Below are 16,448 nucleotides of genomic sequence, written 5' to 3'. Positions count from 1 at the left end.
CGCTGCAATCGTCAATAGAATTATTTTAACTTTTTGTTCTCCTGCTCACATCAATTTTCACCCCGTGCTCACTCTTTCGCTTCCTGCTTTTAAAACTTGAAGCGTTGAGTCTCTGGTCTGGCCAACTCGGCCGTCTTCTTCCCGTGTCCGGAATAAGGGCTCTTCTCGGCGTGGCAGGAGACCGCACCTCTCCACACTGCCTCCTCCGAAGTATCCCTCTTTCTGTCAGTCCACCCCAGGACCGATCTCTCCCACAACGGGCTCCAAAACGCCAAAAAATTGACACGGAATACGGAGCGCTCCTTCTCCGTGCCGCCTCGACCCTTACAGCCAATCGGGCGTACTTCCGGATGTGTATTTAGGCAACGGCAGCATCATCTGCTCCTCGCTGTGCCCTCCCACCAAAGTAATGATGATTCCAGCGGAAATGCCTATCCCAGCCGCAGGGTGACTGACTGCCTGACTTAACACAGCACCCCCACCACCAACGTGCAGCCCCATTTCCCCCCCATCTCCAGTCGCTAACAGCCTCCGTGTGTTCTTGTGTATGGCTTTCATCTCTGATGCCCAGCTCTTTGCTATCCTCGGATGTGTCGAGCGAACGTGAGCCTCGACAGGCGGCCCCCTCTACCAGGAGTCCACCTGCAAAACACAAAAGAGGTGAGTTAAATCGTTGTCTCGGTAATAGACTTGGGTTTCTGGGGATTTCTAGCATGGTATCTTTTTAGAAACCTTGTGGTATGGAGGTCGGCCGTAGGTACCCAGGAGGACTCCGACAGAGGGTACCCCTTCCATTTCACTAAGTATCTCAGTTCGCCACTGTGATACCGGGAATCAAGAATATCATCAATCTCATAATGGTTATCCTGTAGTGGACCAGGAGGAGGTTTTGGTTCTGTAGTGCCATCCACAGGTTTTAGTAAGCTTGTTCTGTCCCCGTACCTCGCACACACCCAACCAGCCAGCCGAGGGTTAAATAAACTCTTCAAACACACAACGTCAGTGATAAGGAACTTGGCAGCAACTCCGTGGCTGCCTGCCAAGAGCTTTTACTCTGATAACACAGACAAAAATACACACAGTTTGAATAGTCCAGTTTGTAATTAAATCCACGGCAAATAGGTGTTGTGTCCGAAGGTGCAAGTGCCGCACCAGAGATTAGCTTTGTCCGTCACAGAGTCCGAATGGCCACCACACTCCCTTTTATAGCCTGTGGGGTGTGGTCCAGTGACTCAGCTTAATCTCTGGCACGCCTCCTTTTCTGCTGCTCACGCTTGTCTCTCCGACGCTGGCGTGGGTCCAACCACAATGTTTCTTTGTCACTATCTGACGGCTCGGAAACACCTGGCTCCTGGCCAATCTCTTCTCCTTCGGGAGACACCTGAGGCATTGCCAGAGAGGAGGGTCCTGGAGAGGGAGGCCTGGCCGTCTCCTCTCCTTCATGTTCGGAGCCTTCTTCCTCCGATAAGATAGGCTCGGAGGATGGAGCCACAACAAAGCTAATATGGAAAACAGGGTGTATCTTACCCATGAAAGATGGTAATTTGAGAACTACGGCCACCGGATTGATTATTTTAGTGATCGGAAAGGGACCCAGGTATTGAGGACCTAACTTTTTGCATGGGACCTTTAGTTTGATATATTTGGTGGATAAGTAAACCCGATCCCCTACTTGGAACGGTTTATGATCTTCTCTCTTGCAATCTGCTTGTTTTTTGTATTCTTCGGCTGCTTTGGTCAGTGCGGCTTTTACTTGTGGCCATAATTCCTTTATTCGTACACTCCATTCCTCCGGGGACGTTTGACCCTGATTCTGTACATCCAGTTCAGGAATAGCGTTGAATTCCTTGCCTGTAACAGCTCTAAAGGGAGTCATCCCAGTACTCCGATGTACGGTGTTATTATAAGCTACCTTGGCAAAGGGTAGGAGGTCCGACCAATCATTTTGTTGGTAGGACACGTAACACTGCAAGTAACGCTCGACTATAGCGTTCGTGTGTTCAGCAGCTCCGTTGGTACTGGGATGAAAAGCTGTACTCAACCCCTGCGATGAGCCTATCAACGTAATAAAACTGCTCCAAAATCTTGCCGTAAACTGGACACCCCTATCAGAAATGATATGACAAGGAACCCCATGCAATCGGTAGACATGTTGTATGAACAACTTGGACAGTTTTCGGGCCAATGGCAATCCACTACAAGGGATGAAATGGGCCTGTTTGGAGAAGAGATCGACTACAGTCCATATGACAGTATGTCCGTGACTTTCAGGAAGATCTATGATAAAGTCCATAGCGATCTCATCCCAAGGTTGCGTTGGGTCTGCAACGGTTTGTAATTAACCCAGAGGCCGGCCGGGTCTAGACTTATTCGTAGGACACACTGTACAATCTCTCACATACCGTTTCACGTCGCGATGCAACTGTGGCCACCAAAACTGACGTCTCACCAAATGTAAAGTTTTTAAGAACCCAAAATGGCCTGCTGCTTTTGAGTCGTGACAACGTCGTAGTACAGCTACCCGTAATGTAGCAGGTACATATATGCGGGACCCCATCCATGCAATCCCGCCCCGATGAGTCAATAATGTTTTGTGTCCATCAAGCCAAGGGTCCTTGCTTGTTGCTAAGCATATGTCAGCGTGCCTTGAGTACTGGGGTTCCTTGGTTCATGAACATGCCTCTTCTCCATGCAGAGATACCTGGTCTCCTTTATGACCAGGTATCATGGCCTGGACAATCTCCTCTCTCTTGCTATGGAATTGAGGCATACGGATTAAGGCATCCGCCAGGAAGTTTTTTCCTCCTGGCACATACTTCAGATCGATATTAAAACACTGGAAGTACTGCGCCCATCGAACCTGCTTCGGTGACAACTTACGTGGAGTTTGCAGAGCCTCCAAGTTTTTATGATCGGTCCCAGATGGCCCACCCTCGCTCAGTTGGCGTCAATTTCCGAGATGTGTAAACACAAGGATGTAAGACACCATCTGTAGACCTCTGTAACAAGACGGCTCCAACAGCCACATCACTGGCATCAGCTTGCACAATGAATGTTAGCGTTGGATCTGGATGTTTCAGTATTGGTTTGTAGGAAAAGAGAGACTTCAAGCATTCAAATGCCTGTTGACATTTACTTGTCCACGTTAGTGCCTGGCCCGGCCTTGCCTTCAATCCAGTGTGTTTAGTCCGTAACAAATCGGTTAGGGGTAAGGCCACCTGAGCAAAAGCCAGAATAAATTGTCTATAAAAATTGGCAAAGCCAAGGAAACTTTGCAACTGCTTCCTTGTGGTAGGTGCTTGCCACTCCAGAACTGTTTTCACTTTTTTAGGGTCCATCTCTATGCCGTCACCCGAAATACAATACCCTAGATAATCCAACTGCGTACAATGAAACTTGCACTTTGACAGTTTAATAAAGAGTTTCGCTTGCAACAATTTGGTTAGCACTGAACAGACCAGCTGTACATGTTCTTCCATTGTCTGTGTATATATCAGAATATCGAGATACACCAGCACACCCCGGTACAAATGCTCATGCAACACTTCATTGATAACCTGCATGAACACAGCCGAGGCGCCTTGTAGCCTGAAAGGCATCACCCTGAACTTATAGCTGCCGAGAGGACAATTAAAGGTGGTCTTCCATTTGTCACCTGCCTTTATGCATACTCTGTAGTATGCCTCACAGAGATCCAGCTTCGTGAAGATCCGGCTGGTGGATAACATGGCTAGTAGGTCCTTAAGTAACGGCAGAGGGTACAGATGCGCAATACACACAGCATTCAATTCTCAAAAGTCGACACAGAGGCGGAGACCCCCATCTTTCTTTTCCCAAAATAATAGAGGGGCAGCCATGCGTGATCTACTGGGTTGAATGCACCCCCGTGCCAGGTTCTTGTCTATATATCGTCGGAGTTCATCCAGCTCTTTCTGTGTCATGGCATACATTTGGGGTTTCGGTAGTTTAGCCCCTGGAATCAGCTCTATCGCGCAATCAGTTGGCTGATGGGGGGGGTAACACCTCACATTCCTCCTCATTGAAGACTTGACTAAGGTCCTTATACACCTCCGGGTACCCCAAATCCCCCTTCGCCTCTCCTCTAATGTGTTCGACCTGTTCTTCCAGCTCTGGTTCCGGTCCCACAATGAGCCATAGCTTTCGGAACCCCTCCTCCCACCATATATGGGGTTTCCACTTATCCAGCCATGAGAGACCCAAGATAAGGGGCTCTATCATCCGATCCACTATAATAAACCTGATAACCTCTTTATGTTCCCCTATTTGTAATTCCACCTGTTCTGTCACTAGCCTTGTCGCCCCCCCCCCCAACACAGACCCATCCATCTGTTCGAACCGGATTGGTTTCTTCAAGTGTATTGTACGAAGGCCTAAACCGTCAACAAGAGTCTTACACATCAAACAGTGTGTGCAACCAGAATCTATCAAAGCACTTTGGTGACAGGTTCTGGACGTACATAAGTTGCGCAACAAGACAGGTATAACAAATGGTCGTATTGGAACACTTACCATGGGGTCATTCGGGTCACTGTCTTCATTATCAGTTGCTATCACTGGCCCAGTTTCTGGCCTGATGGGGCTTTTTGCATCCTGGGGTGTTGTACGAGGACTTTTACTTGGAGTTTGAACTGCTTGCGCTGCCAAATGGGTCTGTTCCACAGTGGAGCACATCCGCTCCCTTGGTCAATGCCCTGGCGTTGTGGGCTGTGGCCCAGCCGGTTGCACAGGAGGCAAAGGACAATCAAGTGCACAATGGCCTAGTTGATTACAACAAAAGCATCTGAATGCCCCTCTCCCGACAACCTCCTGGGAGCGAGTAGGGACAGCACTACCCAACCCTGACCCTCTAGCTGCAGTAGACCTATCAGGAGGGTGTCGTTGTTGCACAGGTTCAGTACCACATGGTCTGAACTCCCGCAACCCCACATCCAGATCCACGGCTGCTTTAACCCATTCCGAAAGATGGGGAGGTAATCCCCTATAGACGCATACTTGTCTGATCTCTTTGTCCAACCCCAACCAGATATGGTGCACTAACATTCGTTCTGGCCAGCTACGAAGCCTCCCAGCCAGGGTCCTGAATTCCTTTATATATTCCTTTACCAGCCGGCCATTCTGTTTTAGCGAGACTAACTCCCCCTCCACCAACTGTGTTCTAGTGTCATCTTCGAATCGACTCCTCAATGCCTCCAAAAACATCCCCACATTTACTAATTCCTTCACATGGTCACTATGGAGGTCTGCGACCCAGTCTGCAGCCTCCCCCCTCAAAACAGTGGTAATGGCCACCACCATCGACCACTGCGAAGGGTAAAGTCGCCCATACAACTCCATATGACTAATTATCTGGCTTAAAAACAGTGACACTCTATCTGCGCTCCCATTGAAGGTGGCTTGTATCGGTGGGGGCCCCCAATATTGATGCTGGGGCCACATCCCCGATGCCCATATGGGGGCGGGCCCAGGTGGAGGCCGGGTCTCCTGCGCGTCTCGCCCCTCAGCCCTGCGTTGGCTCCCTTGCCTCCGTGGCCCTGCCACGTTTATCCCACGCTGTCTCTGCGGGTCCTGGTCACCCCCGCACAGTGCTTCACCTAACGATGTGGAATTAGGCACGGTCGCCTGGTGCTCTTGTGCTCTGGCCCTACTAGCCCCCCTATCCACATGCAGCTTTGGGCTCACCAGATGGAAATGGGTGTCCACCCCTCCATGTGACCCTCTGCCTTGCCAAGCGGTGGAGGCACCCACTCCCGTTGCCCAAGGTTGCCACGAAGAAGAGTCCTGGAAACTGGCTTCCACAAACCGCTCTCTCAACACATCAAGGGTGATTGTTCCTGGGCCGGTGGAGTAACTCCACTCCCCATCATCCTCCTCCATCCACCGCCTCTCCTGCCAGCCTTGAAATGCCACGTCACCCGGTTGGGGGGGTTGGGGGTTTCGCTGACATGGAACCGGTGAGCGCTGAACTGTGCCACCACTCGCCAGATGACGGTTTCACCCCAGTGGGAAGGGAAGCATCCAAGTCCTCACTCACACACTCCCCTTGCTGAGGCTTCTTTTCCTTCGGCCGAACAACAGGAATTTCGCCGCTGGTTTGCACGTCCGTTACCACCTCCAGGACCGTATCCTCACCCACCTCCTCCAACTCCGAGCCCTCAGTCGCAAGACCTTCCGCCATCCTGCCGGTGCACAAGCAGGCAGAAAAAAGGAAAAGGGAGGAATGCCGACTTTCTCTCGGCTTGCTCACCAAACCGGATCACCTTGAAGTGAATAACAAGTCCGAAACAGGGTTGCAGTCCAAACCGGATTTATTCTTCTTCTCCAGTTGGTTAGAGTCAGGCTCAAGTGTCAATAATAAACATGAAGTCCGTGCTGGGAGCCGCTGCCTCCCAACGCCCTTTAAATACCCCACAATGTCCTTACAGCCAATCTGGCGTACTTCCGGGTGTGTATTTAGGCAACGGCAGCGTCATCTGCTCCTCGCCGTGCCCTCCCACCAAAGTAACGATGATTCCAGCGGAAATGCCTATCCCGGCCGCAGGGTGACCAACCGCCTGACTTAACACAGCACCCCCCCCACCAACGTGCAGCCCTATTTTCCCTCCCCCATCTCCAGTCGCTAACAGCCTCCATGCGTTCTTGTGTATCGCTTTCATCTCCGACACGCAGCACTTTGCTATCCTTGGATGTGTCGAGCGAACGTGAGCCTCGACACATATATTGTTTTTATGGTATTTATAAATCTCTCCCCGAAGCCCATTCTCTGTAGCTGGTTTATCATAAACTGCCAATTCACATTATTAAAAGCTTTCTGTGCGTCTAAAAACATCAACGCCATTGTTGTGGCCCCGCCTTCTGAGCCTGTCCCATCGGAGGAAGAAAGCTCCGAGCATGAGGAAGAGGAGTCAGCCAGGCCTCCCTCTCCAGTCCCCTCCCCTCTGGCATTGTCTCAAGTGCCGGCCGAGGGAGAGGAGACAGCTGGTTCGGATCAGAGTGATGAAGAAACATCATTCCTGGACGCACGCCTCCGAAGGCGTGATAAATGTTTGCAGCAGCTTAGGAGGCGTGCTAGGGATTAGAACTGAGTCACTGGACCACACCCCAGAGACTATATAATAGAGGGTGGTGGTCAAGAATCCTTGTGACGAACAAAGCAAACCTTGGATAGTCACTAAAGCCTCGTCCGGAACTACTGAGAGAAAGATTTAAAGTGTCGGACATTTGGACTCTTGAGTATTTATCTTTCTGTTTTACTTTGAAAATAAAGTCACTTGGCAGACGGTGTGTCTATCACTGCCAAGTGGGAGATAAGACCTGGGTGCGTTCCAAAGTGTTTCCTTAACCCTTGACTGGCTGTGTTTGTGTGTGTGTGGGTACGGGGACAGATCAGCCATTTGGTTTTCTGAATGTGTCCCATAATATTCCAAAGTATTCAAAATCATTCTCATATTATCTCTAATTTGTCTTTTTGGTAAGAACCTATTTTGATCAGTATGAATATATTCATTTAATGGTTTTTTAAACCTATTTGCCATTATTGAAGCAAAAATCTTAAATCTACATTTAAATCTACATTTAGTAGCGAAATCGGTCTATAGTTTTTAATCAGTTGTAAATCTGTATCTTCTTTAGGTATGAGTGTCACATATGCCTCTTTCCATGAATCTGGCATTTTAGCCTCCAATAATAAGTCATTGAATAGGTCCAACATCACGTTACTAACTGCTTCTTGTAGTGTTTTATACAATTCAGCTGGTAAACCATCTGGTCCTGGTGCTTTCCCACTTTTTTGTCTTTTTATTGCTTCTGTTAACTCCATCATTGTTATTCTTTCTTCTAACATTCCTTTAAATTGTTCTGATATTTTAATTAAGTCTGATTTTTCCAGGTAGTTTTGTATCTCCTCCTCTGAAATCTTCTCTTGAGAATAAAGTTTTTCATAATACTCTTGGGTTACTTTTCTTCTATTCTATATTGTAGCTTCCCTTCTGTATCTTGTAAACAGTTTATTGTTTTTTTCTCCTCTTTTCGTATTTTATATGCTAGCCATCTTCTTGGTTTATTTGCATTTTTAAAAAAGTTCTGCTTTGATGCTTTCAATTGGTTTGCTAATACTTCTTGTTCATTTAAAATGATTTCGTGTTTCTTCAATTCCATCAATTCCTTATTTTTTTTATTTTGAACATCTTTCTGAAATTCTTTTTCTAGGGTTTTATATTCTTCTTCCAGTCTTACTTGTTTTTGCCTTTTCTTTTTGTCCTTTTTTCCCAGATATGTTATTGCAAGGCCTCTAATATATGCTTTCATTGTATCCCATACATTTTGAAGTGACTTATCTTCTTTTTTGTTTATTCTGAAGAAAGCTTCCAACTCCATTTCCATACATTTTTGAAATTCTTTTTCATTTAATATTGTTGTGTTCAAAGTCCATCTTGTCTTTTTCTTTTGGCCTTTCCATATCATTGTCATTGGGTTATGATCTGCCCATATATTTGAGCCAATGTTTACTTCTTGTACCGCTTCTATAAGTCCAGTTGACATCCATATCATATCTATCCTTGACCACGATAAATGTCTATTTGAGTAAAAAGTATATTGACTCTCTTTCGAATGTTTTTGTCTCCAAGTATCTTGAACACTTAATTCTTCTGTCATTTTAAAAAAAGATTTTGGCAGTGTTCTTCTGGATTTTTTATTTGTCTTCAGTGTTTTGTAGTCCAACTCTGGGTCTGTTATAGCATTAAAATCTCCCATTTTAATGCTATAACCCACCTAAACTTCTCCGCTTTTAAATGGGAATTTTAAATTTGGTTTTAAATTATTGGAGTTTTAAATATGGTTCAGCCAAATTTATTTAATTTGTTTTATCTCTATTTTAAATTTTGTATTTCCATGTTTTATTTTTATGGCTGTTCACCGCCCTGAGTCCTTCGGGAGTAGGGCGGTATACAAATTCAATAAATACAAATACAAATACCATTATACATACATTTTCATATTCCAGTTCTATAATTTTTCTATGTAGTCACCGATAAAACTCTTCCTGTTTTTCATTTGGAGCATATAATGCTATCAAAAGTATTTGTTTATAGTTCATTTTTATTTCCACCATCAAAATCCTACCTTCCCCATCTTCAAAAATTAATTTAGGTTCTAATTTTTCTTTGATATATAATACCACACCTCTTTTACTTTGTTGTATTAATGATGTAAATAAAATTCCTTATTTTGGATATTGTAATAGTTTTATATGTTGTTTTCTAATATGAACTTCTTGTAAACTTGTAATGTCTATTCTCAAACTATTTAATTTTTTCAATACTCTGTTTCTTTTTATCACCGCATTCAGTCCATTTACATTTAGAGATATTACTTTTATTTCTTCTTCCATATTTACTTACTGCTAGTTTTTAATTTCATCGCCCTAGTCTCTCTTTGTTCCAGTGGCTCTTTGGATCTCGCCCCTTCTCTTAGGGCCCGTTCCTCTTTAGCTTTCTCATCTTTTGTCTTTTTCTTCTTCTTTCTCTTTTATAACACCTACAGCTCCTAAATCTTCCTCCAATGATCCGCAGTATTGTTGATAGAATAATTCCGCTTTCTCAGTCGAATCAAGTCTGTGTCTTTGTCCTTGCCAGGTCACCATAATCCCTTCAGGTACCAGCCATCTAAAACTCGCTCCTTTAGATACAGTCAGGTCCAGAAATATTGGGACATCGACACAATTCTAATATCTTTGGCTCTATACACCACCACAATGGAGTTGGAATGAAACAAACACAATGTGCGTTAACTGCAGACTGTCAGCTTTAATTTGAGGGTATGTACATCCAACTCAGGTGAACGGTGTAGGACTTACAGCAGTTTGTATATGTGCCTCCTACTTGTTAAGGGACCAAAAGTAATGGGACAATTGGCTTCTCAGCTGTTCCATGGCCAGGTGTGTGATATTCCCTCATTACCCCAATTACAATGTGCAGATAAAAGGCCCAAAGTTCATTTCAAGTGTGCTATTTGCATTTGGAATCTGTTGCTGTCAACTCTCAAGATGAGATCCAAAGAGCTGTCACTGTGAGTGAAGCAAGCCATCATTAGGCTGAAGAAACAAAACAAACCCATCAGAGAGATAGCAAGAACATTAGGCGTGGCCAAAACAACTGTTTGAAACATTCTCAAAAAGAAGGAATGCACCGGTGAGCTCAGCAACACCAAAAGACCTGGGAGACCACGGAAAACAAGTGTGGTGGATGACCGAAGAATTCTTTCCCTGGTGAAGAAAACACCCTTCACAACAGTTGGCCAGATCAAGAACACTCTCCAGGAGGTAGGTGTATGTGTGTCGAAGTCAACAATCAAGAGAAGACTTCACCAGAGTGAATACAGAGGGTTCACCACAAGATGTAAACCATTGGTGAGCTTCAAAAACAGGAAGGCCAGATTAGAGTTTGCCAAACAACATCTAACAAAGCCTTCACAGTTCTGGAACAAGATCCTATGGACAGATGAGACCAAGATCAACTTGTACCAGAGTGATGGGAAGAGAAGAGTATGGAGAAGGAAAGGAATTGCTCATGATCCTAAGCATACCACCTCATCAGTGAAGCATGGTGGTGGTAGTGTCATGGCGTGGGCATGTATGGCTGCCAATGGAACTGGTTCTCTTGTATTTATTGATGATGTGACTGCTGACAAAAGCAGCAGGATGAATTCTGAAGTGTTTTGGGCAATATTATCTGCTCACATTCAGCCAAATGCTGCAGAACTCATTGGACGGTGCTTCACAGTGCAGATGGACAATGACCCAAAGCATACTGCAAAAGCAACCAAAGAGTTTTTGAAGGGACAGAAGTGGAATGTTATGCAATGGCCAAGTCAATCACCTGACCTGAATCCCATTGAGCATGCATTTCACTTGCTGAAGACAAAACTGAAGGGAAAATGCCCCAAGAACAAGCAGGAACTGAAGACAGTTGCAGTAGAGGCCTGGCAGAGCATCACCAGGGATGAAACCCAGCGTCTGGTGATGTCTATGCGTTCCAGACTTCAGGCTGTGATTGATTGCAAAGGATTTGCAACCAAGTATTAAGAAGGGAAAGTTTGATTTATGATTATTATTCTGTCCCATTACTTTTGGTCCCTTAACAAGTGGGAGGCACATATGCAAACTGCTGTAAGTCCTACACCGTTCACCTGAGTTGGATGTACATACCCTCAAATTAAAGCTGACAGTCTGCAGTTAACGCACATTGTGTTTGTTTCATTCCAACTCCATTGTGGTGGTGTATAGAGCCAAAGATGTTAGAATTGTGTCGCTGTCCCAATATTTCTGGACCTGACTGTATTAAAAATTTCATTAAAAATTGATATTCTCTCCTCAGATCCCTAACTCTTCTGGGTATTTGATGTAAGACCACAAGTTTTTTGTCTTTATGCTTCAGAACTGTATTTCTTGCTACTTGTAGTATCTCCATTTTCATTGCCCTTTTTGTAAATCTTACATGGACTTCTCTTAGTAGTTTATTTCTTGTTGCATATCTAGTATATATTCTGAACGCTTCATCAATCTCATTTAAGATCTGTTCCTTGGATTTTTCCAATACTTCAGCCAGGATTTCCGCACTTATCTCTGGTAGATTTTCTTCCTTTTCTTCTTCTATATTTTGAAATCTTAGGTAAAATTCAGAGTGATCCATTTCTAACAGAATAATTGTTCTCTCTTGGAATTTATTTGTAGACATCAATTTTTCTTCTAATTTCTCAACCTTTTTTTCTGTTGTTTCTACTTTTTCTTCCACTTTCTGTATTCTCTCCTCGTTCTTCCCCATAATTTCTTTCATTTCTTTTAGTTCCTGTTTATCTCAACAAGAAGAGATTGCATTAAATTCCATAGTTCCATTATCTCTGAAGTTTTCTGGATTTCTGCCGCTGAGGGGCTTGATATAGGCAGGATATGTTTCCTCATTTTTATTTTTCTGGGTATTTATAATCCACTTGTGATTAGGTTTATAGTTCAAATATCAAATTCAACCAATGATCGAATTTACAAAAAAGAAAAGAAAAAAGAAAAAAAATTTCTGTGAGGTAAAGCAAAAGGTCTGGAATTTTCCCTGCCCTTCTACAATATGTAAAAAAGGAAAAAGGGGAAAAAAAAGTAAAATAGACAAATTAGAAGAGAGGTAAAATAAAGTAAAAATGCAATTAAAAAGTAAAAAAAAAAAAAACCAACTTATGATCCAAGTTCTCCAAAGCAAAATGAGGAAAGCTGAAAAGTAATGTTTTAAAATCAAAATCAAAAATCATAAAAAAGTCAATTTAGTAAAAAAGGGGGGGGGAAATGGGAAAATTAAACAATAAAAATTAAAAGAAGAAGAATTCTTCTGACTCTTCAAGTCTTAATCCATGGGGAAACAAACTTTAAAAGTCCAATTTAATTTAATTCAGTATATAGTCTCTAATTCAAGGAAGATAAAAAAATCAAAATTCAAAGCCAAGAATCTTCTCTTTTTAATTTTCAACACAAAACTAGTCAACCCAAAAAAGAAGATGAAAAATACAAAATCACAATCCGCACAGCCAAGAAGAAAAAAGGGAAAACAATACAAGAACATAAACAAAAAAGCTTCCAAAACACAGTTAATCTTCACTTCATTCTCCACAGCTGTTCTATTTATCTTCTAGCCAGAATGTCAAGGTCAGCTCATTCAATATTCTTCAAAGTAAAAAAGTCCTTCTTTGGTTTTTTTTCTGCCACTAGATGGCACTGCAGGTTAACTTTTCACCTCAGTTCAACACTTTTGATGCTTCCTTTTGTTTAAACAAAGTATCACCCAGCAATCAACAATGTAACAATCCAAACGGAAAAAAATGTATATTCAATTCAGTCATTTAAAGCCTTAATATCAGGGGTGAAATGCTCCCAGTTCAGGCCGGATCACCCGATCCGGTAGCGATGTTGGCGGGTGGTTCGGAGAACCGGTAGCAAAAATCCCTGCGCCCTCCCACCATGCCCAGCTGAGCCACACGATCATCAGAGGCTTTTTTAAAAAAACTTTTAAAAGCATTTTTTCTACAACCTCTTCCAACGAAAATATGCTTTTAAAAGTAAAAAAAATGCCTCTGATGATTGCGCGGCTCAGCTGGGATCATCAGAGACTTTTCAAAACATTTTTTTCTGCAACCTCTTCGGCCGAAGAAGTGGTAAAAAAAATACTTTGAAAAGTCTCTGACGATCCCAGCTGTGTTGCCTGATCGGCAGAGAGGCTTTTCAAAGCATTTTTAAAAAGCCTCTCTGACGATCCCAGCTGAGTTGCCTGATTGGCAGAGAGGCTTTTCAAAGCATTTTTTAAAAAGCCTCTCTGATGATCCCAGCTGAGTTGCCTGATTGGCAGAGGCTTTTCAAAGCACTTTTTTGCAACCTCTTCAGCCGAAGAGGTTGTAGAAAAAATGCTTTGAAAAGTTAAAAAAAAAAAAGTTGGCCACGTCCACCCAGTCACATTAACCCCTCCACCAAGCCACGCCCACAGAACCAGTAGTAACAAATTTTACATTTCACCCCTGCTTAATATACAGTAATTTTAACAGTCCTCAATCTTCTTTTCTTTTTCTTCAGTTAAAGGTTAAAAATTAGTCAAAGTTTAATGGGCTCTCAAATGCACAATCCTTGCCGCCCCAGTTTCAGGATATGGGTGTGGATACACACCCACACCCATTACTCATTCTCAGCCACTCTTCTCCACCCTATCCATCTTCCAGGTAGATTGTTTCGGATAAGCTTTTATTAACAAAGTAAAACTAACAAACAACGCTTATAAAGCGTCTTCCAAGGCAACACCCAGGAACCGGAAACACCTCATAGAGGCACATAGAGATAAAGATTAAAAGCAACACGACCCCATAACATCTCCCCTTTTCTAATAACAGCAACACTTTGTACAAATTGAGTCTATCAGGGGGGCGTGAGCATCTACCACTCCGAGTAACGACCGGCTCTCTCACACCTGACTCTCTCACGCAGGGCGGATCTCTTCGCTCGCCATTTTCTGAAGCCTCGGATGTTTGGCTATCACCAGATGCACCAACTTGCTCAGGACTGTCATCAATGTCAGACGAGCATTCATTATTATCCTTAAGTAGGTTTGGCTTGGCAACTGGCTCTGACCCACCCATTGGATATGAGGAGTCTGGTTGCTCAGCCACACGCAAGTCTGGTTGCTCAGCCTCACGCAAGTCCACACGGTTCCGCCGATATCGGGTTCCTCCAACCTCCACCAAATAGGAGCGAGGTGCCACTTGTTGTAAACAGGTGCCCCTTTCCCAACGGCCGGTCCGATCTCCAGGCAGTGGTCTCATCCGAATTCGTTCTCCCACCTTTAACTCTGGTAAGTCTCTTGCAGATCTATCATATTTGGCCTTCGCCACTTGCCTCCTCTGCCGTAGCCTTTCCGGGACCCCTTGTATCACCACGGGCTCAAGCAACTTATTTGCCACGGGTAAGGACGTCTTTAATCTCCGTGACATTAATCTTTGTGCTGGGCTACTGTCCATACCTTCGGTTGGAGTATTCCTCCAATGTAAAATAGCCTTCCATGGATCGCTACATTCGCCATGTGCTTTCCTACATAAGTTCTTAGCAATCTTTACAGCTGATTCGGCTTTTCCATTCGCTTGCGGATAACGTGGCGATGAAGTAATATGATCAAACTCCCACTCAGCAGCAAATTTCTTGAATTGCAGACTTACAAATTGAGAGCCATTATCTGTAATCACTACATTTGGTTGCCCGTAACGTGCAAACTGAGACTTACATTTCTTGATGGTGGTCTCTGCTGAAAGGTCTGGAAGGAGGTCAATTTCCCAATAATCCGAATAATGGTCCACTATTATCAAGTGCTCTTTCCCTGCATAATTAAACAAGTCCATACTAATGATCTGCCAGGGTCAGGATGGTATCTCGTGTGACATCATAGTTTCTTCTGTTGCCGATATGCATATTCATTACAGATGGTACAATTACTGACAAAATCCTCAATTTCGCCTCGCATATTCGGCCAGTACAATGTGTCACGGGCTTGTCTATAGCATGCCTCCCCACCAATATGGCTTGAATGGATGCGCAATAACATCTCCGGTCTCAATAACTTTGGCACTATAACTCTTGGACCCTTATACAGAATGCCACCTTGTACAGCGATCTCATCTCTGAAGGACCAGTATTCCCTTACAATCATGGGAATTGCCTCTTTCACATCCGGCCACCCACTCAGCACGATATTCTTTAGTGTCTGTAGGGCCACGTCAGCATCCATATGTTGCCTCAACTGCTGTAACCGCTGATTCGTAACATTAAGATAATCTGCTTGGTTAATTTCAGCAAAACATATTTGTTCCTGTCGCAGCCAACAAACCGTCTGATATTCATGTCCTCCTCCCGTAGCTGTCTGATCTACTGTGGCTCTACTCAGAGTATCACTGATATACATTTCACGTCCTGGCTTAAAAACGACATCAAGATTATAATGCTGTAAACTGAGCATCATGCTTTGCAAGTGCTTTGGGGCACACAGAAGAGGCTTTTTGAATATAGTTATTAACGGTTTGTGATCAGTTTCAACTGTAATTATATCTCTACCATAAAGGTAATAATGGAAACGCTGGCAAGCAAATACGATACTTAAACATTCTTTCTCGATCTGAGCATAGTTTAACTCTGCTGGCGAAAGCGCTCTGGACGCGTATGCAACTGGCTGACCTTCTTGTAACAGACAGCATCCCAGACCGTTTTTACTTGAGTCGCTTTGAATCGTAACCATCTTTGTGACATCATAGTATTTTAATACTGGAGCAGTAGTAACCAAGCGTTTTATCTCTTGCACTGCCTGGTCATGTTTAGGGAGCCAGTGCCAAACTGTGTCTTTATCCAACAGACGTCTCAATGGCTGGCACACCTCAGATAAGTGTGGCAAGAATTTTGCTAGATATGTAACAAAGCCAATAAATCTCTGCACTGCTTTAGCATCAGTAGGTGGTGGCATGTTCACAATAGCTCTGATCTTTTCTGGGTCCGCTTTTAACCCTTGTGATGTTAAAATATGTCCATGAAAGCGGACTTCTCGCACCTTAAACTGCAGCTTCTTTATACTGAGCCTCAGCTTCACCTGCTTACACCGCTCCAATAGTGCCATCAATTTCCCGTCATGATCATGCTCTGCTTCATCATCAGTGTCGCCACACCCAACTATAAGGATATCGTCAGCTATAGGCTCAATTCCGCTGAGGCCACTCAATAATTCCTGCTGCTTCCTTTGATAGATCTCTGGTGCTACGGATACACCAAAGGGCAGTTTAAGCCACCTCTTTCTGCCCCAAGGAGTCCAAAACGTAGTCATATAACTGCTCTCTTCGTCCAGTTTACACTGTAGGAAGGCATCCCTGGC

The sequence above is a fragment of the Pituophis catenifer genome, unplaced genomic scaffold (genome assembly GCF_029215685.1).
Source record: "Pituophis catenifer annectens isolate HBS135680 unplaced genomic scaffold, rPitCat1.0.hap2 SCAF_5, whole genome shotgun sequence".
NCBI classification, from domain to species: Eukaryota; Metazoa; Chordata; class Lepidosauria; order Squamata; family Colubridae; genus Pituophis; species Pituophis catenifer.
Note: the sequence above shows the minus strand (reverse complement) of the source record.